Source organism: Suricata suricatta, chromosome 3 (assembly GCF_006229205.1).
Source record: "Suricata suricatta isolate VVHF042 chromosome 3, meerkat_22Aug2017_6uvM2_HiC, whole genome shotgun sequence".
NCBI classification, from domain to species: domain Eukaryota; kingdom Metazoa; phylum Chordata; class Mammalia; order Carnivora; family Herpestidae; genus Suricata; species Suricata suricatta.
This window is the reverse complement of record NC_043702.1, coordinates 19,218,308-19,243,216: the sequence shown is the minus strand read 5'-3', so window position 1 is coordinate 19,243,216 and position 24,909 is coordinate 19,218,308. Positions and strand designations below refer to the sequence as shown.

The following is a 24,909-nucleotide window of genomic DNA, read 5'->3' as shown; positions in this document are numbered from 1 at the left end:
TCGGGGCCTCACTCTGGAGGCTTTGCGAAAGCATTCTAGATTCACATTAAAATATTCATGAGACCTGGGTTTTAGCATATAGCTAGTCAATGCATTGTCAAAAGATTCCAACTAACAGTTGGTCAATGTGCCAAGAGTTGAACAGAGCTTCACTAGTCTCCAAGCCTCACGTTCTTCCTTTGAAGTTGCATTGTCTTCTGAATTCCCCCATAAAACAAGGAGCTGAAGATGCTGGCCACCATCAAATGACTCATGGATGATTTCCCTTTGCTTTACCAAAATTTGCAGTCTGCTTTCTCTTTGCCACCTTCCTGCCTTCCTGTGAGTCTGTTTGTTTACTGAGTCTTTTCAGCATGACATTAAATGGGGAGAAAAAACACTGCCAACCAAATACAGTTCTGGTAGAAACTCACCCATGAAGCTATGGAAAAATGATGTTATTAAAGAAAACTGAATTTTGAGTCGGATGCCTGGAGGTACATTGATTTACCTTTGCCTCTCATAGGTTGTGTAGTAGATAAGTGACCTCACCCAGCTCGACCTCAGCTCCTGCTACATTAAAAAATGTTGATAAAAATCATAATAGTCATTATTTATTGACCACATTTTGAACAACAGGTAAAGCCAATTGCATGTATTGCCTTTAACACACCATTGTGACATAACTATCATCCATCCTTTACAGATGAGGAACTAAAGCTCAGAGCTAGGAAGAGGTGGGGCCAGGATTCCAACGCAAACCCTTAACTCCCATGATCATAGTAATTCTGAGTCTGCCTCAGCGTGAATTAGAGCCGAGTGCTGGGATATAGAAGATACGTGATATGTGGAGGGCTGACGGGGTAAACCTTCCAGGTATTTATTTGTACAAGGAATCATAAAGTGCAGTCAATGTCAGGGCACCTCTGTCTGCTTTTAGGACATGGACTCGCCAGTTTTAGAGGAAAGAGAAAGTGCTCTTTCCTTGATGCCAGTCACTATGTGATCTTGTGGGACCACTAAAAGAGCAAAGTGAAAACAAAAGGGCTGGGATATGAACATACAGGGCACCTGCAGAATTGGTGCCAGCATCTACAGTTGTAACTGGTGAGGGTACTCTGCCATGCATAGAAATGACTTTGACATTGGATATCCGCAGGAATGAAATGCTTCCAGCAGACGTCGGTGACAGAGTTTCAGGAGCGATGGGAGTCATTACCCCAAATGAGCCAGAGTGGGAGAAGATAAAAGCACCAGCTCCCTCGAGGTAGCCCCAGGGACTGCCCTGCAGGGCACGTAATGCACCCTCTCTGCTTAGAGGCTGCTGATGACACACCGAGAGAGACAGACACCCAGGGCTGCTTGGAAGAAACTTGAGACGGAGCTGGAAGTTCCACAGAACACAAGTGTAGTTTCCCGGAGAGATCTGGGTTTGTCTTAGGATCCTATTTTCATCTTCAGGCTTGGGTGGTCTGATCAAATGAAAGGGTGCTCCTCCACAGTGCTCTCTCTAGGTCCTTTCACCTTGCCTTATGAGGCCCAGAATTCCAGAATATCAGACTGGACTGACAGAAGCACAGGGCTTGTCCTGGTGACTGCACAGGCCCACGGGTACATCTGGACAGGATTTCTGATGCTAAATGGCCGCCCTCGGGAATAACTGATGCTGAACTACGGTTCTCCCTAATTGAGTGGTTCCAGTGGTACTTGGCAAGAAAAGTAAATAATTTCTCTAACTGGCCACAGTTCTCTCCTGGGAAAGACGTCTGCTCTGAGGCAGAGGCATTGTTCCCCCACTGACAGCTGGAAGGAGCAGCTTCTCCTGGGGAAATGGGGTTTGCAGCTATCTGACTGAGGTGAGTGCTGTGAGAGATCCTGGCAGAGATGCGGTGAGGATGACATTCCTCCTACCGGGAAAAGAGCTGGCGTCCTTGTGAGACCAGCTTTCTGCTGGGAAGGGGCTGGGTGAACCATCGGACCCCACCTTTTGCTTGGAAACAGAGAGCATCTCACCCCAGAGGAAAGAGGAGGGGGGAGCAGGGAAAGGGCTGCAGGGCACATTCCTCCCCTTCTTTCTCAAGCAGAAAGAAAAGCTGTCTTTAATTAGGACAGGAAAGGAGATTCAAAACATCTGGCGGGAAAAGTGCTTGTTCTGGAAGGCCCTGGAAGCGGAAGGCAAGAAGGGCAGATGGGTAGGCAGTGAAGGTTTCTGGATAGCGGCCTGCCACCATCCTCCACGTCCATCACTTCTTCCTCTTCACCTCTGCTTTGTGTTCTTGTCAGGACACAGGCCCCAGACAGCACAGCCCACAACTTTCTGGGGGACCATGGGTAACTCCGACAACAGCACAGACCACCCACTGAGTGGGTACCCAGACTTTACAGCATCTAACATTCAGGCAGCTGATCAGCTTGGGTTTGCCTGTGGAATGCCTCCTTTTTAAATCTCAAATCTATCAAGCTGCCTTCCTCCTCCCTTTTTAAAATACTCTCAGACTCCCACCTCCTCTAGGAAGCCTTCTTAGATTCTCCCTGCAGAAACTGCACATACCTCCTTGCAAAGCACCCACAAAATATCAATGCTATGAAGTTTCTTCTTTTACTGTTGGTCACTGTGACTTTGGGCAGCCTATCTTCCCCATCAGAGACAGAGCTGATGACCTAGAGCCATTTGGGCTGCAGAATTAGCTGTGGCTAATTCCCTGGAAATCGACTTCCTATCTCTTAGACCCCAGGATTTGAGTCACAAGGTACCAAAGCCTGAAGGCTCCTTAAAGATTACCTACTGGATAGGATTTACTACATTCCCCAAGAGGTCACTGCCCAGGGAGACTCTCATCAGGATTCTACTGGGGTAGATGGATTGGGTCTGGAAATGGGGCCAGAAAAGGCTGTTTCCATGTTCTCAATTACTGACAGAACAGAGCGGTGTGCTGACCAGAAGTCGAGCAATCCCTAAGAATGGTGCAACTGTGAGCCCAGGATCTATTTTTCATCAGCCTTTTTCATTGAAACATGGTGGTCTCTTCTGGTTTACAGTTTGCATTGGACAGCCAAACCTTAGGAGTCCTTTGTTTCAGGGAAGGTGCACTCTCCATCATACTTCAAGGCACACAGTTATGTGCTATGTCCCAAAGAAGCAGCCATTCCTTCAAAAACACATGCTAATGCTTTGTCTAGACCCTATAGTCAACTATGTCTTCCCAGGTTTTCAGCCACAATGACAGTAATCAGTTGATTATAATTTTTAAACCTCAACTGGTTCATGGATAGGAATTTAAATTACTGTAAAGTTTCAGCAGCATGGACTTTTAGAATTAAATGTGATTTTAAACATTGAGATCAATTTTTGCTTGACACATTAAGAAACTGAAGTCCAGAAAAATTACACAGTATGAACAAGTTCATACCACCTGCCAGGACAACTAGCTGCTGTTCTCTCCTCTGCAGTGACTCCTGATCATGTGCTGTTTCCAGCATATATGGGATCAGAGAAGACACTGGGAAGCCCTAGGCAAGGAAAAGTAATTCATGTGACTTTCAAAATAATGCCAAATTAAAAAAGACGAGACTTACAAATTTTACTGAAATAAAAATAGTTTTTCCCTTAGATATTTTGAATGCAAAATTCTTCAAAAGGTTGTCAGAGATGAACTTTATATTTTCTGACTATTTCATGCTTAGTTGATGCCTGTAGCACATGCTTGGTCTTGCCAATTGAGTAGATAACCCACAATGACTTATGCCACGTATTTTGAGTGTGAGCACATTTAACTACTGAGGGTCTCACATTCTCATTTTCCCTTTGGGTCTTCTGGGAGGGCTCTGCAGGGAAGATAAATCTCAGGAGTTGTTGAGGATTGGCAAGTAGGCCTAGGGCCAGGACCCCCTAGAACCCCCCAGCTCAGTCAGGATAGGGTGACACATTGGTAACAGCAGCTCACTGGATACTTGAGCTATGTTACAGCTTCCTGGGGACCTAGAGAAGAATGGAAGCCTGTCTGGTATGATGGCTTCTGCTCTGTTCTTGTATTGTGAGCCAGGAACCCAACCCAAGGAGTGAGTGAAGAACTGAGGAGATGAGGCTGTGAACTCTGGGAAATGGGCTCATTTTAGATGCAGAGATTGAGTAGGGAATTAGACATGAGAGTGGGGATCTGGGTTGGGGGCCTCTGAAGATTCAAGGCTAAAGGCTGACACCTAAGACTCTCCAGGAACATATGAGGGGAGCCTTAATAGGTCCCATGAAACAGAGATTAACTAGAGGCAGCAGCGATAGGCACAGATGTTTGAACATCTGGGAAAAGCAGAAAAGATCTTTCCAGTCAGGCAAATCCATATATTAACTCCTTCCAAACTCTTCCTCAATTTCAGAAGAAGAATGTCTCTGTTTGCACACTCCTGTTACAAGGATCTTTTTAGTACTGAAAGGTGACTTGATAGACCCTAAGAACTGAGGAAGAAAGACAGACAGACTCAGTAAAAAATGGGCACAAGTGACTAACCACATCACTCAGAACCACAGGCTCTTGCTTGCCCCTCCAGGTAAAGCTGGCTGTAAAAAATGAGATTTCACCCTTCCTTTGCATTTTAGAAGTGCTTTTTTACCTAAAACATTTGATTTATCTATTTTTTAAATGTTTACTTATTTATTTTGAGAGAGAGTCAACATGCACATGAACTGGGGAAGAACAGAGAAACAGGAAGAGAGAGAATCCCAAGCAGACTCTGCACTGTCAAGTGCAGAGCCCAGTGTGGGGCACTAGCTAACAAACCATGAGATCTTGACAGAGCAGAAATCGAGAGTCAGACACTTAACCGTCTGAGCCACCTGGGTGGCTCCAATTCATTTTAAGGTGAAGATTTGCTTGCTTAAAGTGTTCAAAAAGACAACTGGAAAAGTTCAAAACAGTATTCAGAATATTTTGAAAGCTAATCTCATCGTCAAGGTAGGAGTTGAAACTGATATTCTTTCATTCACTCACTGGGAAGTTATAGCTGATGAATTTTAGGCTCTTCCTCTGCTCCCACACCACCATTTCTACAATAGCTTTGAAAAGAGCTGGTAATACAGAGAGGAGATGAAGAAATTAAAAATTAAATAAATTCTTTCCTGAGAAAATAAACAAGGATTTTTTTAAGGTAATCAATGATAATCAGATCAAGTTTATTTCAAGGCCTGGAAAATCAAATTATCTGGCTAGAGTGATTTTGCCATTTGTAGAATGCTGAGCAGAGCCTGACAAGTCAGCCATGTTCTGCTTGGCAAGGGGAAAGGGTTATGGAGAAGAGGAGGAAGGAAGTCCTGTTTTCCCTTTTCCTTTAGTAAAAAAGCAAAAAAGTGTTTAGATACCCCTCTTGGGCTGGTAAAATCTGAGGCTAATCCCAGGTGAATTAAATACCTGGGAAGACCAGGAAATTTCTAGTCCAATGATTGCTTGACAGGGAGGGGACTAGAACTCTGAAGTCACTGCATCGACCAGACATTTTCATACAGAGCCAAGAACTGGACCACCTGTTTGAGTTTACCTCTCTGTGACCTCCCCATCCAACCCAGCTCCCCCAAAGCCACATCTGGAGTCCAGCTGAGCTCAGACGCTGGGAGGGTTTATCACACCCATCCTCCTCCAACTGCCAGAGGTGTCAGGGGAGAGGTGATCACCAAGGCAATAGAGGGATCCCCCCCACCTCCTGGGTCACCCTCTCAGATGAGGAACATATGGAGAATGAGGTTGAGGGACCCCTATGCCAGCAAACATGTCTAAAAGGGTACTTCCTACCCATCTCTTTAAGATTCCAGGGACCAACCTAATACTTCTACCTAGTGATCCTACTATAAAATACATACATCAAGAACAAGGACCTTTTCTATCTTGTTCAAACTGCATTTCCACTGCCTAGCCCATGCCTCACACAAGTGGGATTTAATAACTTGTTAAGTGAACATGGGAACAGGGAACAGAGCCCCTTGGAGCACAATTTTCCTGTAACACTCATGGTCTACCTCTATCGGATGCATCCATCAGGTGTCTTTCTTCCACCTCTCACTCCCCTTTCCTTAATCTAAGCCTCCCTCCTAATTACACTTGGAAGGCAGAAAACATGTCCAAGATAGGGGGACTGCACAGGATTGCACTCATTCCCAGGTGCATTGGTCTACATGGGCTGAATGGCTTAATCAATGGAATTAGTTTTCTCATAGTTCCAAAGGTGGAAAGTCCAAAATAAAGGTACCTATGGTGTTGGGTTCTGGTGATACTTCTCTCCTAGTCTTGTAGATAACCACTTTTCACTATGTCCGCATATGGCCTTTTCCATGTGAATGCAGAGATAGAGACAGAAAGAGATATATCTGGTGTCATTTCTTCTTATAAGAACACCAATCCTATTGGATTGGGCCCTACCCTCATGACTTCATTTTACCCTAGTGACCTCCTTAAAGGACCTATCCCCTAATATAGTCACACTGAGAATGAGAATTTCAACCTTTTTTGAATGAATTTGGAGGGCGAAGGGGACACATTTCAGTCCACAACACAACTCAAGAAAGAGGAGCCCTGCCCTGTAGTCCGCCACTCTAGAGCACAACCCTGGATAGCCTTCCCTGGGTTGAGCCCCTCCTCAGAGCATGAGAAATCTCAAAGGTCATGGGATAATGCCCACCCAGAGTGCTGTCCTACCTTTTGAACAATGTTCTGGGTACATGAGACTCCAGAAGTTCCTTTCCAAGGGAGGGCCTTGCCTCTCACTGCCAAGGGGCAGCTATTTGTGGGGAACAGAAACACAGCTTGGAACCATTGAGCTGGGGTGTCATACATGTCCCCGCAAGGTATGGGACGGAGTCTGGGCAGGAAACAGAAAGTGGGTAACCCAGGAGCCAGGGCCTAAGGCTGAGGACAGTTTGCCACAAGCCACCATATTGTGGCAAGGCACTCTGAGGAGTCTGCGAGTTCTACCAGAGCCTGGCCTTCCAGCCTCAGTGTTCTTCAGAGAACTTAAAAGGCCTGTACTGGTGGGGAGGGTGGGTAAGGATACTTCATAGACAGGGTTTACCAGGTTGGACTGAGTAAGATAAATAGAAAGCTTGAGATCACTGCCTTCAGGCCCTTCTGGAAACATCTAGATGGGGGGATTGGAGAGGGGAAATAGGAAAGTGCTCAGTGAAACCACTGGTAGGAGATAAAAGAGTCTCTTTCTGTGCCCTCCACCTACCCATATATATCCACACACAGAATATAGATGTTTTCCTGTGGATTTCTCAATTAATTGGAAAGGAGGATAAGCATGTGAACATGGGTATTGTTATTACAAAGACCTATTTCTTGAGACCGAAGGATAGTACATACTTATTCAATGCTTTCTGAGCTTCATGCATAGCTTTTAAATATTTAGATGTGATATGTGGGCTTCCATTTGTACTCTCCCCTCTGTGTCAGAAATACTAGGAGTGGGCCTAAACTTATGTGCCAGTTTGTCCTGGGACGGTCCCAGTTTATGACCAGTGTCTCTCAGTGTTATCAGTACCACCAAACTTTCACTGTCAAAAGTGTCCTGATTTGAAACAATTAATGAAATCCCCCCCCCCAACTAAGAAAGACAACACTAATCCAGAAGTTGGGGGTTAAATCAGTAAGAGGATGGTCTAGAAGCATGAAATAATCGGTCCAACTCTGAGTTGGCTACAGGATGTATGAGATATGTAAGACATGATTCTTCTAAGGAGTTTGCTGATTATGCACAGGACACAGGACTTACACTTGGCTTTCTCTGGAGAACAATTCAGGGTAGTGCACAGATGGCACTGAGTGCGGGCCCAGATATATAGTGCAGATGATGAAAGAAATATGACTTCATCCATGGAGTTCTCCAAACTAAGGTTCCTGGGCTGGAGCCTAGAAAATGTTGGGACATAAGTTCAACCAAAGGAATAATAATACAAAAACAATACAACTATGCATGCATATCTAAAGCAAACAACAAAAGAAGTTCATGAAACTTTCTTAGCACCTCCCAGAGCTCTCGGTCAAGTGCTGAGCAAAGGCTTGGGGCATTTTCTTTTCCTGCATCCACATCTTTATTTCCAATTAGCTCTCCTGTCACATCACTTCCTGGGGACAGGAATGTGCAGAAGCTTGAACACCAGTGAGGACCAGATGGGCAGCTGTACTGACCTTGCTTCTGTCCCTGCAGTCCCTCAACTCCTTTATCCAGGTGCTGAGGCCTCTATGTCCTGAGCTCATTAAGTCTCTGCAGCTCAATCACCTCTATGACATCTTGCTCCGTGTATTGTTTTTTATTTCTCATGAAGCACCTGCCACGTGGCCACACCCACCTGTAGTTAGCGTCACCATCCTAAGTTCGCAGGGAGCTCCTGAGATCATCCCTTCTCTTCTTGTGCCACTAAGGAGTGTAATTCCTATCGGGATTTCTATTATTTTATTGATGTCTAATATTAAATATTCAAGATATTTAATCACATTAGATATTTAATAATTGTTTTAAATCGATCAAAATATTCTCTTAAAAACAATAATCAAAATGTACAAAAGGGAACACAGTAAGAAGTCTCATCTACTGAGCTTCTTTTAGTTTTGTGTATTTTCTTCAGAGATGTTTGTTTTCCCCTTTTTTCCATCTTTCTAATCTTCTACCTCCTTGTTGCCCTTTAAATACACACACACACACACACACACACACACACACAAACACACACACACACACAAATGGGAACATAGAAAAATATATTGTTCTGCAATTTGTTTTCTTAATTTTTAACATTTTTGAATACTTTGATATTTATATAAATGTTGCAAAAGTAAGATGGAGAATTCTTACAAGCCCTACACACAGTGTCCTCTACTATTAACATCTTAATATTAGTAAGGTACATCTGCCACCATTAATGAACCAACACTGATACTTATTGTTAATAAAAGTTCAGTTCTTAGTTGGAAGAGCTCTTCCTGATACCCGCTTTCACTTGGAATCTAGCACTTGCTTTCAGTAAGTGTCTGGGTTTCACAACAACAGAGAAGCCTACTGATCTAAAAAAGTGAAATCTATCCAGCAAGGATTGCTCCCCTCTCTAAAAATAAGACATTAACTTAATCAGAGACCTGACGTCAGAAATTCTTTGCTATGTGACTTGGGATAAAGCCACAGGATGTATGATGTTGGAGTATAAAGTACGAGGTTGATAAAAATCACACAGTTGCATCTTGCCTATCTCACAGTATAGATAACAATCCCGAGTAAGTAAGTTAATATAAGTACATCTGAAATTTGACTAATAATGCAAGTTCTACTTGTTGTTACTGAAACAATTACTTCTGGGTGGTGTTAGAAGGCAAGCAGTTGACAAGTTTTTCTTTGAGGGATTCTAGTCTCACTTCCCCCCTCTTGGGCAACCCAAAACTACATACAACAACACTCCCATCTTGCTTTTTCATACCTGCCCTCTCTTTTTCTGCTTTCTCCTGGCTGTTCCTCTCCCAGCCTCTTTTCCCATGGTGACTCTGTGCAGATCACTTCCCCTCCCTGGACTTCATTGTCCTTATTTGTACAAGGATGACTGTGAGTTCCCTTCTGGTCCTGAGACTCTATGATGACCTTACATCCTATTTCTACCTTATTTTCTCCAATGCCCATTAACACAAGAACTGTCCTCACAATGGACTCGGAGTCTAAGAGTTTCTTCCTGGAAGAGATGTCTAGAAAAGTATATTTTTGTACACAATGTTGTAGGCTCTCTAATCCATTCTGGCCAGTTCACCTCTAAGGTACTGGAATCAGTTCATAGGCTCCTTAATTACAGATTGACATTGTCCAATAAGAGAGTATAAAGGAAGGGAGGAGCAAGGATCCAAATACATTACAACCCTACCAGATGTTCAAATACAGCTGAACTGGTTGTGAAAATTAACATACCTCTTTAAAGATTGGTACATACGCACCATCCCAAGGATCCAGAGTGGCACCCTGTTCTGATCACTTCTTATTCACCCACTTGTGAGGCAGAGATCTACCCTCAAACCCTACCACCCCCCCACCCCAAAACACACAGAAAATAGTCTGAGATGGGTGAACACATAACACCCAACACTGGGGAGATAAGATTCACAGCAGTTTATTAGTCACATACACTCACAGCCCAGAGGAAGACATACATCCCTTACAGGGCCACGTGGGAGTTGCACTTGGGGAAAGGGTGAACAAGCAGGAGCTGTGTGTGGCAAGCTTTGTAGTAACAAGAGGGTGAGTGCCCCCTGGTTCCCACAGAGGATGCAGTTGGTTTGCTTGAACACTGTTGTGGACTGGCAGAGAACTGAAGCTCATTAGACTGCAGTTCAGTTGATCTAGCTGATAGAGGAACTAGCCATGGGGGAGTCTTTATGTGGAGTGTAAAGCATCTAAGAAGAACAGAAGAACTTTAGGCCTTCGGAGCCCTGAGAGGTTCAAAGATGTTAAGGCAGTACAGGAATTTTAGGCCTTGCAATATACAATCCCTCTCACCTCCCAGCCTCAGTCCCAAGATGAGTCTGGTCCTCCCCAAGTATGATTTAGCAAAGTATTAATGCCTAGGGCTGCAGGAAACTCCAGTCCATGATCCAGCACAAAGGCTGCCTGATGTCTTATTTCTTTGGTCAGTGCCCATGCTTTATCAGCTGTGACATATCTCAAATACCTTTCTTAGCCCCATTAACACATGATAGAATACTTTGACTCAATGTCCTTTTCTTTCTTCCTCTTGGACCAAGCCTCCAAGGTTTCCATGCTTCCCACTCACTGTAAAACTGGATTGGGTGAAGTATCCCTACCTCCCTTCTTTCTTCTTCAAAAGTTGTTTCAGGGGTGCCTGGGTGGCTCAGTGGGTTAAGCGTCCGGCTTTGGCTCAGGTCAAGATTCCACGGTTCATGGGTTCAAGCCCCGCGTCGGGCTCTGTGCTGACAGCTCAGAGCCTGGAGCCTCTTCAGATTCTGTATCTCCCTCTCTCTCTCTGACCCTCCCTGCTCACACTGTCTCTCTCCTCTCTGTCTCTCAAAAATAAATAAAAAACATTTTAAAAACACACACAAAAAACCCAAAAGTTGTTTCATCCAGTTGGAACTAGAAACAAAGGAGAAGAACAAATTTGCTCTTAGTTATTAATTATGCACTTACCATTTCTAGTTATATTTGTATTTTAAGAGGAGACTCTGCCTTAATTTAAAGGGGGGGAGGTTAGCAGGGGTGCCTGGGTAACTCAGTCAGTTAAGTGCTGACTTCAACTCAGGTCATAATCACAGTTCATGAGTTTGAGCCTCACGAGCTCACATTGGGGTCTGTGCTGACAGCTCAGAGCCTGGAGTCTGCTTCAGATTGTGTGTCTCCTTCCCTCTACCCTTTCTCTTCTTGTGTTCTGTCTCTCTCAAAACTAAAATAAATATTAAAAATTTTTAAATAAATAAATAAATAAATAAAGGAGGGGTTGGCAAGCCATGGACCAAACCCAGCTCACACTTGCCTATGTACAACCCTCAGGGAAAGAATGGTTTTTATATTATTAAATGGTTGACAAAAGAAAAAAAATATGTGACAGATCCTATGTGGCATGGGAAGCCTAAAATATTTATTTTGTCCTAAATAGAAAAAGTTTTCTGGCTCATGACTTAATGCACAGATTCTCTAATAGTGGACATTCAAGCATTAGTAATAGTTCAGAGACATTGATTTTGGAGAGGTGGACTGATTTGAGGAAAATGCAGTAAGGACTGTCCCCAGATTGTCCCAAATTGTGATGGGTGGTGGGTGGATCTTGGCCAAGATGGAGTGATGTTCCATGAGACTAAAGTCAAGATCAGGGACCTCTCACTTACTCAGTAGGAAATGCTAAAATCAGAAATATGAATGAACAGAAACCAAAACCAGGTAGGGAAACTGGGACAGTTAACAAGCTCATCAAATGGTAGTCAGGATCTAAGAGTTGAAGACATGAGTATGTTTGGGCAGAGAAGGTAGGTCCTAGAGCAGTTGTCAAAATCACCTTCTGGTATATACCATTTCCTTTAAGAGACCAAGAGCTGAAGAGCCCATGGGAAATTATCAGAAATAACTAGACCATGCAATGATGAAACCATGTAAAAGTGACCTACGTGAGGACTCATTTTTGGTTCTCCTTGTACCTTACAAGCTGGTAAAAAGAAGAGGCTCTTAGGGTTTTACTGACATGTTCAATTCAACAGATCTTTTTCTGTGAAATATTAAATGCTAATAAAATTGGAGCCTGATATGGGTTGGGATCAAGATAAATAAAATATATTAAAATAACAACATGAGTAAGAACCTTCTTCCCAAAGGGACTGGAAAGATAAGAATTAGTTTATTGAGTAAGTGGAATTTTCTTTCTAGAGACACCCCCACCAGAGACTGTTGTAAGCCAGGAGAAATGCCTTCCTGGCACCTGTGACTCCAATGTGGCAAATATGCCCTCATGGAACCCCAACACAGACTGCTGGGAAACAAGTGTCTGCCAAGTTTCACTGCCTGGCATTTCCACTACGTGCTTGCATGCACACATCTTTGTTTCTCAGGGAAGACTAATGGGTGGAGTGCTCTGGTCTGGGAGACAGTGGGTGGTAAAAGTTTCCAGGAGGACAGAGACAGGCCAGTTGGCTCAGCTGGTTAGACGAGGGTGTTAATGAGGCCAGGTGGTACCCTGGTCCCCCACCACACCCAGGCAGCAGTCTCTATTCTGGGACCACAGACTGTACTCCTCACCAGAAAAGGAGGGGTCGAGAGAGTGTGTGGGGATAATTCCATGCAAAACCACCCTGTCTGCTGAAACAAGAATTCTCTTGATGGAAACTTCTTGCCATCTTCTTTACATATATTATCTCTCATCCATTTGGGGGCATGATCACATTGAGGCACTGTATCAGTTAGTTTGAGCTGCATAACAAACTGTCTCAAAAATTATTGCCTTAAATCAACAACTATGTATTTAACTCACAATTCTTTGGGTTAGCAGTTCTTCTGGTCTAGCCCCAGTCGGTTAACTTTGCCTGAGTTTGCATATGGGTCTATAATCAGCTAGAAGGTCAGCTGGGAGCTGGATGATTGAGTATGGCCCTGCTCACATAATCTGAGAGTTTCTGAACTGCCAATATGGGCTATGAGGGTCATGGCCCTACATGTCTCTTGTCCTCTAGCAGGCCAGCTCAGGTTTATTCACATGGCTTTGATGGCAGAGGATAAGCTCCCACGCTTGGTGTCTAAAAGTTACCAAAATATTGACTTAGATTTATTCTAGAAACATAAGTGAGAAGGCAATATTATTACACTTTTAGTAGACGATAGTTATTTTAATGTATTAGAAACTGTACTAAGTGCTTTATACACAATTCTCTCATTTAATCCTGTGAGGTAGGCAGTACAGAGCTTGTCCCAATTCACCCCGCTATAAAGTGGCAGAGCCAATATTCAAACTCTAAACCTAAACTACCATAACACACAATTACAACTCATACATTTTGGGAATAGCATGCCTCTCCCAACAATACCACCATTGTTCAAAACCTGACTGGAAATCCCTCTCATCAAATGCAGAGTCTTGACAACCTCGAGGCAATTGGACAGAGTAGGGATTGCTTCCTGTAGCTGCTGATGGGAATTTTTTTTGGCTCTGAAGCAACAGATGACTATGATGAATAATCAAGTTGGATATTTTTGGATGACAACTGAAGATGAGAAAGAAAGAAGACTCAGTTGCACGGATAGAAAGTGATGCATGCCACCTAATCTTTTTAGGGTTGGAATTGGGATTTTAGCTCTTGCTCACAATGCCAAGTCTGCTTCATCTTCCTGAAACTTTGGGGAAATTCCCTCTTCTTTCCATGTTTCAGTTTTCTTCTCTGTGATCAGAGGCTCAGACTGCATGGTTTTCAAGATCCTTCCAATTTTAGAAATCTGTGATTCTACTATATATTGTTCCTCAGAAGACACAGTTTTAGCTAAAAATACTGTAAGTTTCTCACCTTCAAAATAAAGACATTGCTACAACCCTACTTCAGAACGCGGGGCAGACCAAGGAGATGTTACTTAGTGATGGACCAGATTCCTGTGGAAACAGAGATTCAGGGAGACTGTAAACATTATATTCATGCCAGGAACTCAGATTTAACTGCTGAAAGTCTTGCTTCTCAACCCTCCATACACCATAAAATTTATCATTTATCCATTGAATTTCCTGAGCCAGAGAGAGTCTAGGTAAAGTAGTATGTGATATCCTTCTTACTCCCATTCAGATGTCTGAGGCTTCTTTATCCTTCGGTCAAATCCGATGTGCATTTCTTCTTGGTTAATACTCCCAGAGTGCTCTAGGCTGCTTTCTGCCTGAATGTTACATAAATAACAGTGTGTGATATTGCAAGGCTGAGCAGAACTGGGAAGTCAGCAGGGACTGAGACGCTGAGGACAGGATGAGCCATTCCATTTCCCCATTTCCCAGACCTTGTTCTTGCCCTCCTGCAAAGCCTTAGGAAGGCCTCATGGGGGGAGTTTGAACTCATTCCCACCCGATCCTGCTGGTTCCAGCTCCTCAATAGCTCTGCACAGCTGTTTCTAGTTAAGTGTCTGTTTATGTTGTTGGCCTACGTGTGCTTGTGTACGGTGTATGTGTGCCTTATCGCCTGCTTCTCCAGCTATCCAAGGACCCCAGCAAATCCACTTGGGCTCATTTGGAATCTCAGGTGGAAGGAATCAAAATGCAACATAATGTTCAAATTCAACAAGCACTTGCAAAGCCTGTATTTCACACAGCATGTTCTCCGTCATTCATAAATGCAAGGGAAGTAGACTTAAAGAACAGGGATACAAAGATTTGAAAGTCTTCAGGCTCCAAAAGAGTAAGTTTTACGTTTGAAGTAAAATTAAATAAAAACTTTTTCTTTTTTAAGGTTTGTCAATGACTAATTTTAGACTTATCCATGACTTTACCCATAATTTTATTTGTTCATTCATTCACTCAACGAAAGTTTGTTGTCTCTCCACATGCACCACACTGCCCAAAACCCTGTAGGAGATAGATAGATGTGTTTTCCTCCCTCTGAGTGGAACAGTGTCCCTCCAAGGCAACGGGCTTGGCTAGGCTATGGAAGGCCTTTTGCACTTGGCTTCAACTTGAGAGTGGTCTGAACCCGGGGTGAAATCACCAGTGTCCCTGGCAGGGGAGGGACCCTATTCCACACCCAACACATCATCTTAAATGGTAGGTTTTTAATACAGTCTTATTAAATAGTGAGATGTGTCTCTGTGAAGGTTTATATAATCAGTGCTGCAAAATTCAGATACTTTGCCTTTCCAAGGACAGTGAGCAAGCTCAGTGAGATCCTACAAACAAGTTTGAAAGGGCTTACTCTCCACAGACATGTTCCCCATTCTGTCTGCCATAGTTGCCAAGCTGTGTTTTTCTATTTTCATCATCCCTTCTATATTCACTAGTTGACTCTCCAATGTAAGGAAGAGCTTTCCCTTCTGCTGATTGAATTCATCAGTGGACTCTTGTTTTATTCAACAGGCTTTAACCCTTCATGATCATAATCAATTTTGATGTCCAAACTGTCCCAGAACACCCTTTTACAAGGTAGTTTCTATATTATTTTTGACTTCTCTTCTTCATTCATTGGGCACCTTCTTACTTTATGAAACCAAAAGATATTTCAGACTCATCTTTTGCTTGCGTTCTAGCCATGGAATAGGCCATTTCTTCAGAGTCTTAATTCCTTTTAGTAGAGAATGGTATTGAGAAACCAAGATCTGGAAGCCAGATGTGCTTAATACTCCTGGGATTTATTGGTTTTATGCCCCTTAAGAGAACAGAGCTAGGAAATGTATGTACACACACACACACACACACACACACACACACACACACATCCAAACATATCTCTATATTTATATCCACATCCAAATCTCTGTCTTTCTCATTTTGTCTCTATCTCTCTCTGTTTCTGTCTCTCTCTCTGTAATAAATGCCATGAGTTCCCACTGAGAGCTCTGATTCTTACCCAACACTCCTTGATTCATTGATATTTTCTCCTTAGTTACTTCCTTTCCTGGGGAAACAAGGACACTGGACCCCATTAGTTTTACTCTATTTACTTATTTTATCATTACTAAAATTCACACAGACTAATCTCAGAATTGCTAATCCGTGCTTCTTGGGAAAAACCAATCTCACTCTATAAGCACAACAATTGTTTACAATTCTTTCATTGTTTGGCCTAAACACACATAGTCAAAGAATATTTGAATTAGCTCTTCCTTTAGCATCAGGTTGGAGCACCAGGCTTATTTCCTCTCCTGGTTATCCCTTTGAGACACTGCCTTGAAGCCTTGTTTTGGTTATCTCAAAATAAGCACAGGTCTCTCTTCCTGGCACTCTGGTAGCGCTGCTGAAGTCAACACATGCCTCTAGGAAACACCAAGTAAATATCAATACATGTTTGTTTACTCCTCCTCCCCTGAAGTTAACCAAACAAATAGATGAAAGAAATATCCGCATTCCCCTAAATATATTCACAAGTTTATAATGAGTGTTACTTCCTAAGGCTCTTCATATTCCCATGGCTTCTCTATCTATAGCTTTCAATACCAAAATCTTGCTTCTCTTTCAGAAAAATCCTAACTCATCTTCCCTAGGAGGGCTTTGCAATACCTATCTCCCTAAACACATAGCATAAGCCTCCAAATGGACATCCACAGATTTAGAAACTGGTTTTATATTTATCAAGTTCTCACATTCTCCATCTTCCACATTTAAAAATATTTATTTAATTAAATTTATGAGCCAGAAATTGAGAAACATATGGAATTAAGGGAAGGAAAGAAAGGGACAAAAAATAGCCCATTCATTCAACTTTTCCCAGCTGCCATTCTTGAACTGGGAGATTTGGCTGAGGTCTCAAGGAATGCTGTGCAATAAAACTTCCATAGGATGCCAAATTTAGGTCCAGCATGAAAAGAAAATAAAATCCCACCTACAAGATAAACTGTTCAATTTGGAAATGGGAGTTTCTCAGGGTCCTGCATTAAACCCTCAAAATGATGGTTTCTGCAAGGGAGAGAATCAGTCTGCCTTTTGGAGGGATTCTGAATGGGCAATATAAAAAATTTAAAATACATTCACTTTCCTGAATGGAGACCTGTTTCTCCTAGGGGCTCTGTTTTCTCCTTTTTGGAAAGAATCCACTCCACCATATCCTGGTGAGAGGAAGGAAGGTTGTGCCAGGGAAATGGGAGGGAGGGGGCCACTCCAGGTGCTCGAGACTTTGCACAACGAGTCCTATTATTTGCTGTTGGGAATCCATCTTTTCTCCAGATGGGCTCTTGAATAGTCCACCTCCTTCTGCGGCTTAGGCCTATGGACTAACCCACCTGAGAATCTGGGTGGGCATTTCCTCAATATAAGTAAAGTCCAAGACATGTCAAGATAAGAGGAGGATGAACCTTCCCAGAACTGAGTGTTATATAGTATCCCATATAGTCTGGTTATTTTTATTATTGTGGCTACATCTATGTACATGGATACACATATATCTTTCATGCTATAGTTATTTTATATCCTCAGTTTTAAAATGGAAAGTTTTACATTCTGGGAAACCCTCAGTCCCTTAGTCCTTGGCAAACTACAGAGCTGGACACCTTGTGCTACTGAATTGTTCAAGTAGCCAAGTACTAATTAGATCTTACATGTTTTTATGCCCAAGCTAACATGCACTGAAACTACATATTCTTTACTAGTTAAAATTTCTGTCTCTGATTTCAGGATTCTTCTGGGCTACTACTGCAGAGAATATCCTATGACTGCAAATCAATCCTATCCAATCTCCTCTAAGCCAGGAGCACAGATGTTCCCTCAAGGCAAGACACTGAAGCTAGAGGCCCAGGTGATAGTTACTCAGGTATCTGCCATGTTAAATGGTGATGAACCTAAGACAGCAAAGCCAGAAGACCCCCTTATAGACCTTGTACAACGAGAAGGATGATGCTCCTCTCTGTTTCATTTCACTGCTTGAGTGTCAAAGTGTTAGTGTTTATATTGAACTACCTCTATCATGCACACAGGCCTGTGATCACAGGACACACGTGCCCATTTGAGTCTGGAAGTTCTAACTCAGATAGCACACTGTGCCTATTTTCCCTACTTCTTTTTCATGATTTGGACCTTGGTGCTGTGTCTAGTTTTTAAATTCAGACTGCCCTGTCCTTCAGAGCAATTTTCTACTCAGGAGTCTATTCTCCTGTCCTGTGATATGTCCTCAGCTGGGGAAACCCCAATCCAGCATAGGATGGGACAACAGTCAGCACCCCCATCTTTTGTATATCCATGGCTTCATGGACACAAAGATAAGAGGGCACCCATATCTACTTTCCAGGATCACTGAACCACAGAAGAAAATTCATCCATTGCAGAGGGTAAGGAAGGAGGAAGGGGGAAAGGGCTACCCATGGAATCTGGGCCGCGGGCCTTAAGATCACCCAGAATGCCTTGCTGCATGATATCTTATAGGTCATAACCACCCCTGTAGTCACTCTGGCTTATTACCATAGACTGGGAAGCTTAGGCAACAGACACCTATTTCTCACAGTTCTGGAGGCTGGGAAGTCCAAGACCAAAGTGACAGCAGACATCTGGTGTCTGGTGCAGGCACTTGGTTTGGTTTGCAGATGACTGTCTTCTCCATGTGTCTTTACAGATTAGAGAGCAGAGAGCAAAGCAAATTCACTTGTGTCTCTTATAAGGACATGAATCCCATCATGAGGGCTTCACCCTCATGACTTGATTTCCTCCTAAATGCCCCATTCCAGATACCCTTACTCTGGAGTTTCAACATAAGAATTTTGAGAAAGACACAAACATTTAATCCATAGCAACCATTCATAAAGGGCTAGATTGAAAAGAGGCGTAAAGAAGGAGGCAGATAGCACCATTTTCTGGTGGAAAAAATTATATATATATATATGTATATCTTGGATTACATTATCAATATATCAATATTGATATTCAGTAATCTAAATATAGACTATATATAATCAATATATCAGTGGATATATTATTGATATGTGTATCAATAGATGTATATCTTGGATTACTAAGTCATTGTCCTGTATTATTTCATAATCCCCAAAATGCTGGCAAAATGATCACTATGATTCCCATTATTATCGGTATTCACTGTGGCAGTAGTGTTAACGCCAGCTAAGTTTATCTGATAGGTCAGCATTATGTATCTTAGATGACAATCCTGCAAGAGTGGGTGATTGAGGGCATTAAATTTGATAGCTTGCGATACTATTGCATTTGTAAAGAGAAGACAGAGGCCCAAGAAGTGGCTGGTTTCAAATCTCACAGCTAGCCAATGGCTTTTCCCACTTTTATTAAATCAGGGAGAGCCAGACACCTCCCTGAAGTTGGCTACACTACCACGGTGTCATTTAAACCAAGACTCTTAAGAGACAGGAGAAAGTCCCAAGGGAAATGTTGAGAAGAAATTTTCCAAATGTAACCTTGCAGAGGTCATTACTATATGGAAGCTAAAGGCAGATCTGTCTGAAAGCTGCTCCCATCTATTTCAGAAGCCAGAAGAAGATCCCCAAGCTGAAAGGACACTGGAGATGTAATTCTCTACAGATGTCTTTGGCAGCATGATACTTTGGATATCTTCTTTTGAATATTTATTTTATAATTTATTTGAGGTAATAGTTGTTGCCAAATGAGGAAACACTGGGAGAGGCCCTCTGCCTCTCTTTTTGGAAAACAATTTGCATAACCCTCTCTTAGGAAAAGAAAAGTCTCAACTGATTCACCCTCCTTGGAAAGGAATTGAGGGAAAGGACCCTCAAGCGGGTTCCTTGGGGGTCTCACATCCTCTGTTTGTACCTGCATCCTCTCCCCCCCTCCTTGACAACTCCTCGGAGTGTTCTTCCCGGGAACCCCCATTTTATCTATTTTGCTGCATTTCTAGGTACATTTTCGCATCTCCTAAGGATTAGCACTTAAAGCAGCCCTTCATAAGCTTGCTTCTTTATCTTTTTCTGCATTTATACAGACATCAAATTGTATTAAAGTTGAAAATGGCAGGGGGAGGGAAGAGGAGGGAGGAGACAGCCTGCGTAATCAATTTGGTTCTCCTCTGCCCTAGGTTGTGTTGACACAGCTTAGCTCTGGTCTGTTCCTCCCAGAAGGGCTTATCTGCAACACACTGAACTCCATTAATCTTCCTGAAAGGCAAATGCCTTCTGGACGCTGTTAACACTTAACTCTCCTGAAGAGAAGACACTTAACGTGAGATCCGGAAGCCAGGATTCAGGGCCTGCACTGTCCGCTGGGCTGGGACAGGCCTGGTTAAGGCGAGTTCCCAGCACAGAGAGCGGGTGGCAGAGAAACATCTTTGCACACACGAAGGCCAGCATCACACCAAATCAAACTAAGCCAAGCCAAACCAAGAGAGAAACAAATACAAACAGAAAACACAATGAATGGATGAGGGCAACAACCAAATAAATATCTGGGCCGTTTTTTTTTTAATTTTATTTTTGAGAGAAGGAGAGACAGCAGGAGCAGGAGAGGGTCAGAGAGAGAGGTAGACACAGAATTCGAAGATAGGCTCCAGGCTCCGAGCTGGCTGTCAACACAGAGCCCGATGCAGGGCTCAAACCCACGAACTGCAAGATCATGACCTGAGCCGAAGTCGAACACCCAACCAACTGAGCCATCCAGATGCCCCAATACCTGGGCCATTTTGAGACACTATTAGCCAGATTTGGTTTTGAGGTTTCAAGTAGGCAAAACAACGCTTAAGACCTTATACAATTGTTCTAATTTTAGCAAGTTAATGACACTGTACAAATAGTCTACACAATAGGAGTAAATAATTTAAAAGAAAGAAGTATTATGGAATATATAGTTTGGGCCATTAAGACGCCGAAAACACTTGGCCTTGATTGCATGCATCCTTCACTTCGTCAAGCTCAGAGCACAGCTCACACAGCTCATGGCTAATCCACTTTCCCCTGGAAGAGCCTGCCTAAGGGTCTCTCCGGACTCTGTTGTCTCAGGATAAGCTCTTACTCTAGAGTGAGAGTGGACTGACGTCTGCCCTCGGTGACTGCCCTTGTGCTGAGCTCACGGGCTGTCCTATCCTCCCAGCCTCGTTCTTCATCACCAGTGACTCTTATCCCTTGTAGACCTACAGTCCTTGCTTGTGTCCATTTGCCAGTGACCCTGAAAGACACAGGGTCATCTGTAATGTTTCTGGGGCAGGAATTTGAATCACTATCAAGCTCTATCCTTTACCCTAGTATCACAGTGTCAGTTTATGTGATTCAAACTGAATCTGAAGTGTTTGCTTCTCAGTAGGGCTTTGTTACAAGACAGATGGAGATGCTTTTAAGCCATGGCATTGACTTAGACTGGGGTACTTTTCAAGACATCCATGTATCACAAATATCCACAAATACCGTGTTGTGTGCATAGGCCCCCCATCCCCACCCTCATTGCATCATGTTTCTGGGTCTTTGCCTTGACAGAGTGTCCTCAGAAGGCTCTTCTCCACTACCATCCCCATAAAGTGACTTTGAAGAACTGCCTCTGTGAATTGGCTGTATTGAGAACTCAGAGAATTTCACCACAAAGACGGACTCAGAGCCCAAAAAGCTACATACAGCTCAAAGGGGAGATTGGAAAGATTACACTTTCCAATGCTGGCCACTGGGGCCTTGGTTATAGCAGACAGATCTGCAGCTCCATGGGACAATTGTTTATGGTCAGGCTAGCCATTGCTTTCTTTATCTTGTAAATACCTTGTAACACTGTCCCCATGGACGCCTATAGATACTTGGTGACAAAGGCTTGCTTTTGTGTACAAAAATCCATATTTGCCAGGTCCCACCAGCCAATGGGCTCAATCAGGTAGCATTCATGCAAAAAGTAAGCCTTCTATTTTTCTAACCAGTTGGCCTCATGTTTAATTCTGGGATGAAATTTAACATCTGGTTTCCAAGGATCACTTTGCATAGCCCACATTTCATCATGGAAGATGGCTCAACCAACACAGCACCTTCAGTTCCTACTGGCACCTTCTTTCTGTATCTGGATCAGAACTTATCTCATAGATGCTAAGGGGAGTAGTGTCTAATCATTCTAGAGTTTTATGGTTATTTTATTTTATTTTAAATATTTATTTTTTTTTATTTTGAGAGAGAGAGAGCATGAGCAGGGAAAGGGCAGAGTGAGAGGGAGAGAGAGAATCCCAAGCAGACTCCAGACTGTCAATGCAGAGCCTGATGCAGGGCTTGATCTCATAAACTGTGAGATCATGAACTGAGTGGAAATCAAAAATCAGACACTTAACCGACTGAGTCACCCAGGCACCCCTTAACCATTATTTTACATTCCCCTTCTCGTGTCATTTTGAAAGACCTTCATGCAAATAGAGTCTTAAGGGCATGATTTGCCCCAGGTTTCTGTTTCCTGGTTCACCAGGTCTAGCCTTGCTTTGGATTTGATACATATACAGATTTGGTGACTATATTATGTAGGATTAAGCAACCCCTAAACCATAGTGTCCATAACAACAAATTCTGACACAAATAAAGAAGCATTGGGAGAACTAGAAGTTCAGAAAAATGTAGAATCTTCTTGATCATTCAGAGGGGGAATTTATCCAGATAGTTCCCACTAGAGTGAGGATTAGGGTAAACAGATACCTGTGCTTATTTGAACATCAGTGAAAGATACCACAGATTCAAGGAAATTACATTTGGTTTATATATGTATTTATATGCTAACTCATGCTCAAAAAGACTTGAGGTAGCTTAAAGCACAAATATGCTCAATATAATAAAGACTAAATAAGAACAAAGGAAAATGGAGAAGTAGAAAATCAGACCATGACAAGGAAGAAAACAGATGCATAGGCCATAAAAACTAGCACAAATATGCCAAAAGAGTTCATATTTGCTTCTGAGATTTTTGGCATCACAAAGCATAAGTGATGTAATTCTTATTAACTAAACAATTTTTTTAAACCTCAAAATATCCATTCTTTTAGATAAGCAAATTTGAACCAAACAGATTTTAAAATCTCTCTTGTCAGCCACGCTTTTGTTAGATAGCAGCAGAACTGTCAAATAGCAGACAGTTCAAGGCTGCACTCAATGAAGACTGAATAGACAGACTGAATCTGTCTGAGAGCAGATTCATATACTCCAGATCTTGATGGGAAAGTTGAGTCGTTTCCCCAGGGCTTTAGCCTGCCATCTGCCATCTCCTTCCAGCACATGAATGGGCTCAAATGACTTCTCAAAGGGCTTCATTTTGAAGCTTTTGCCAAGATTACTTACAACTGAAAAAAATTCCAACTAGTTGCTCAACCTGTCTGTTAAAAAAAAAAAAATTAAAGCCTTAATAATGCTCCTATGGAAAGACTGATTTGAGGTGTTTTGCCTCCTAGGGAGCTTACTAGGTTGAAATAACTGCTAAATATGGCTCCCTAAATTAAATAATGTAGTGTTCAATTTGGAATAAGTTGATAGAAACCAATTGAAATTTGGGAAAGTGTGGCCAATGATGATAATCTTGGTGTTGAACTTGACTTTCTATACTAAGGACTAGATTCAACTGTCAAGATCATCTCCAATTTCTGACCATGGGGTCATATTATCACTGTATAAAGTCATAATTTAACTTCTACTCTATTGCAATCAGTACACACATCTGGTTCATCTGAAAATGATTTCATCTTGTCAAACTATAAGCTAAAAATAAGAGAAATCAGAACACAATCTACTTTAGAGTGTTCTATAATCTGCCAGATAATTTACCCAACACTTATTTTTATAGTCATGTTAAGATATAAAGATGTAGATTCAATATTAAAAACATCATAGAACAGTCTATAGTATGTAGTTTTCCACATTAATGGTGTCCTTTCTAGTTCAAGTATAAATAAAAAGTCCAAAAGGGTTATTGATAGTCATATTATATGAGAGAGATTTTTCTGCAACATGTTAGAAGCAAAATATTCAGTTGTTAAGTATTAAAACCCTAAACTTATCTTGCAATTTATGTTAGCTATTGAATATATGTTTAGTTTATTAGAAAAAAAAACTGTCTTTAAACGTTAATTGAATGCCTACCAAAATAGATCTTCATTTTTGAAAATTGGAAGACATTTTTTAAAATGGGGAGATTCTGTCTTGAGTTTATTCATACATTATTTTACCTGTGTTTCATTATAATAAGAAAATGACAATGATTACACTCAACCATTCTAAACATGGTTCAGAGACTTATGATATTGCTTTCTGGGAAGAATGCAATAGGTCACAACAGGTCATTGTTCCCACTACCACAGAGAAAACCACAAAATTACCCAAAAATTCAGATTTAAAGGATGAAAGATCTGTGGAAGCAGTGAATACTGGATCAACTAAAATTCCAGGGAGAAGGAATCATTTCAAGATGATCTGATGAGCACCAGTCATTTTTTTTCCACTGAGAGCATTTGACAAATTAGGTCATGGGATGCCTTTTCCAAGATGGCATCTAAGAAGGGAAGAGAAAAGAATTAAAAAAAAAAAAAGAAAGAAAAGTTCTGACAGTCATATGGACAAGAAGTTACCTGTTAGAAAATATGGAAGTCTTCAAAGTCATGACCACATGGAACATTTACTAAATTGTGAGTCTATAAGATAAAGCCTAGTGGACTGGGCAGAAAGTTTGAATAGGACAAGTGAAGTTTCACAAATCATGCAGAGGAAACAAAGACCATTAAGGGAGAAGACTTGCCTCAAGAAATCTGTCAAATTGTGAAGCTACATGGAAACAGGGCTAAATAGCTATGCTGAAAATCTATGAAGGTCAGAACTGAATCTCCCATAGGTTTCCAG

At 42.1% G+C, this 24,909-nt stretch overlaps 1 long non-coding RNA gene across 1 annotated transcript in view; it reads right to left on the bottom strand.

The window, feature by feature from the left end:
- LOC115286376 overlaps nucleotides 1-11,198 on the bottom strand; it is a 42,502-nt gene extending 31,304 nt beyond the window's left edge. The window contains exons 1-2 of the long non-coding RNA XR_003906032.1: nucleotides 11,140-11,198; nucleotides 7,735-7,871 (exon numbers count right to left, since the gene is read on the bottom strand). This is a non-coding gene — a long non-coding RNA (uncharacterized LOC115286376). The remainder of the gene's footprint in view (nucleotides 1-7,734; nucleotides 7,872-11,139) is intronic.
- Between the last annotated feature and the right edge of the window lie 13,711 nt (nucleotides 11,199-24,909).